Here is a 2,500-nt window from a genome sequence, read left to right on the forward strand (position 1 = left end):
AGACCCTGCTTAGCTTCCGAGATCAGGCACATTCAGGGTGATATGGTTCTAGGCCAAACTTGCAGAGACCTGACGCACATTCATATGTAAAAATCAAAATTCAACTCTACTGCGGGAGGTCAACACTCATGAAAACGTTTTTTCTGGACTACTGGTTGAGCCCCGAAAGAGTGGCATTAAAAGGTCTTTTACAAAAAAATCTTGATCCCAATGTAGTACACCATATCCACGTGCAATTGGCAGGTGAACTGACTGGGTGAATTGAAGAGTAAAACACGACCCATCCCGATGCGAAAATGCAAAAGCCTACAACACCTGGTATTCACAGGCAGTCTCCCATCCAAGTACTAACCAGGTTCGACCCTGCTTAGCTTCCGAGATCAAAGGAGATCGGGCGCATTCAGGGTGATATGGTCGTAGGCCATACTTGCAGAGACCTGACGCACATTCATATGTTAAAATCAAGATTCAACTCTACTGCGGGAGGTCAACACTCATGAAAACGTTTATTCTGGACTCCTGGTTGAGCCCCGAAAGAGTGGCATTAAACGGTCTTTTACAAGAAAATCTTGATCCCAATGCAGTACACCATATCCGCGTGCAATTGTCAGGTGAACTGACTGGGTGAATTGAAGAGTAAAACACGACCCATCCCGATGCGAAAATGCAAAAGCCTACAACACCTGGTATTCCCAGGCAGTCTCCCATCCAAGTACTAACCAGGCTCGACCCTGCTTAGCTTCCGAGATCAGACGAGATCGGGCGCATTCAGGGTGATATGGTCGTAGGGCTTACTTGCAGAGACCTGACGCACATACATATGTAAAAATCAAGATTCAACTCTACTGCGGGAGGTCAACACTCATGAAAACGTTTATTCTGGACTAGTGGTTGAGCCCCGAAAGAGTGGCATTAAACGGTCTTTTACAATAAAATCTTGATCCCAATGCAGTACACCATATCCACGTGCAATTGGCAGGTGAACTGACTGGGTGAATTGAAGAGTTAAACGCGACCCATCCAGATGCGAGAATGCAAAAGCCTACAACACCTGGTATTCCCAGGCAGTCTCCCATCCAAGTACTAACCAGGCTCGACCCTACTTAGCTTCCGAGATCAGACGAGATCGGGCGGATTGAGGGTGATATGGTCGTAATCCATATTTGCAGAGACCTGACGCACATTCATATGTAAAAATCAAGATTCAACTCTACTGCAGGAGGTCAACACTCATGAAAACGTTTATTCTGGACTCCTGGTTGAGCCCCGAAAGAGTGGCATTAAACGGTCTTTTACAAAAAAATCTTGATCCCAATGTAGTACACCATATCCACGTGCAATGGGCAGGTGAACTGACTGGGTGAATTGAAGAGAAAAACACGACCCATCCAGATACGAAAATGCAAAAGCCTACAACACCTGGTATTCCCAGGCAGTCTTCCATCCAAGTACTCACCAGGCTCGACACTGCTTAGCTTCCAAGATCAGACGAGATCGTGCGCATTCAGGGTGATATTGTCGTAGGCCATTCTTGCAGAGACCTGACGCACATTCATATGTTAAAATCAAGATTCAACTCTACTGCCGGAGGTCAACACTCATGAAAACGTTTATTCTGGACTCCTGGTTGAGCCCCGAAAGAGTGGCATTAAACGGTCTTTTACAATAAAATCTTGATCCCAATGCAGTACACCATATCCACGTGCAATTGGCAGGTGAACTGACTGGGTGAATTGAAGAGTTAAACGCGACCCATCCAGATGCGAGAATGCAAAAGCCTACAACACCTGGTATTCCCAGGCAGTCTCCCATCCAAGTACTAACCAGGCTCGACCCTGCTTAGCTTCCGAGATCAGGCGCATTCAGGGTGATATGGTTCTAGGCCAAACTTGCAGAGACCTGACGCACATTCATATGTAAAAATCAAAATTCAACTCTACTGCGGGAGGTCAACACTCATGAAAACGTTTATTCTGGACTCCTGGTTGATCCCCGAAAGAGTGGCATTAAACGGTCTTTTACAAGAAAATCTTGATCCCAATGCAGTACACCATATCCGCGTGCAATTGGCAGGTGAACTGACTGGGTGAATTGAAGAGTAAAACGCGACCCATCCAGATACGAAAATGCAAATGCCTACAACACCTGGTATTCCCAGGCAGTCTCCCATACAAGTACTAACCAGGCTCGACCCTGCTTAGCTTCCGAGATCAGACGAGATCTGGCGCATTCAGGGTGATATGGTCGTAGGCCATACTTGCAGAGACCTGGCGCACATTCATTTGAGAAAATCAAGATTCAACTCTACTGCGGGAGGTCAACACTCATGAAAACGTTTATTCTGGACTCCTGGTTGAGCCCCGAAAGAGTGGCATTAAACGGTCTTTTACAAGAAAATCTTGATCCCAATGCAGTTCACCATATCCGCGTGCAATTGGCAGGTGAACTGACTGGGTGAATTGAAGAGTAAAACGCGACCCATCCAGATACGAAAATGCAA

The 2,500-nt window shown here is 46.3% G+C and overlaps 4 non-coding genes and 3 pseudogenes across 4 annotated transcripts; all 7 read right to left on the reverse strand.

Annotated features, from left to right (window-relative positions):
- Positions 1 to 54, reverse strand: part of LOC144940134 (5S ribosomal RNA) — a 109-nt pseudogene extending 55 nt beyond the window's left edge.
- Positions 55 to 303: 249 nt separating this feature from the next.
- LOC144938996 (5S ribosomal RNA) lies at positions 304 to 422 on the reverse strand. Its single transcript, XR_013638198.1, has one exon. It is a non-coding gene; the product is annotated as a 5S ribosomal RNA (ribosomal RNA).
- Positions 423 to 671: 249 nt separating this feature from the next.
- Positions 672 to 790, reverse strand: LOC144940553 (5S ribosomal RNA). The gene has a single exon (XR_013639119.1). It is a non-coding gene; the product is annotated as a 5S ribosomal RNA (ribosomal RNA).
- A 249-nt stretch (positions 791 to 1,039) lies between these two features.
- On the reverse strand, positions 1,040 to 1,158 carry LOC144939325 (5S ribosomal RNA). The gene has a single exon (XR_013638512.1). It is a non-coding gene; the product is annotated as a 5S ribosomal RNA (ribosomal RNA).
- Positions 1,159 to 1,407: 249 nt separating this feature from the next.
- LOC144939776 (5S ribosomal RNA) lies at positions 1,408 to 1,526 on the reverse strand (annotated as a pseudogene).
- A 249-nt stretch (positions 1,527 to 1,775) lies between these two features.
- On the reverse strand, positions 1,776 to 1,884 carry LOC144939892 (5S ribosomal RNA; annotated as a pseudogene).
- A 249-nt stretch (positions 1,885 to 2,133) lies between these two features.
- Positions 2,134 to 2,252, reverse strand: LOC144938988 (5S ribosomal RNA). The gene has a single exon (XR_013638190.1). It is a non-coding gene; the product is annotated as a 5S ribosomal RNA (ribosomal RNA).
- Between the last annotated feature and the right edge of the window lie 248 nt (positions 2,253 to 2,500).

Source organism: Lampetra fluviatilis, chromosome 22 (genome assembly GCF_964198595.1).
Source record: "Lampetra fluviatilis chromosome 22, kcLamFluv1.1, whole genome shotgun sequence".
Taxonomy (NCBI): domain Eukaryota; kingdom Metazoa; phylum Chordata; class Hyperoartia; order Petromyzontiformes; family Petromyzontidae; genus Lampetra; species Lampetra fluviatilis.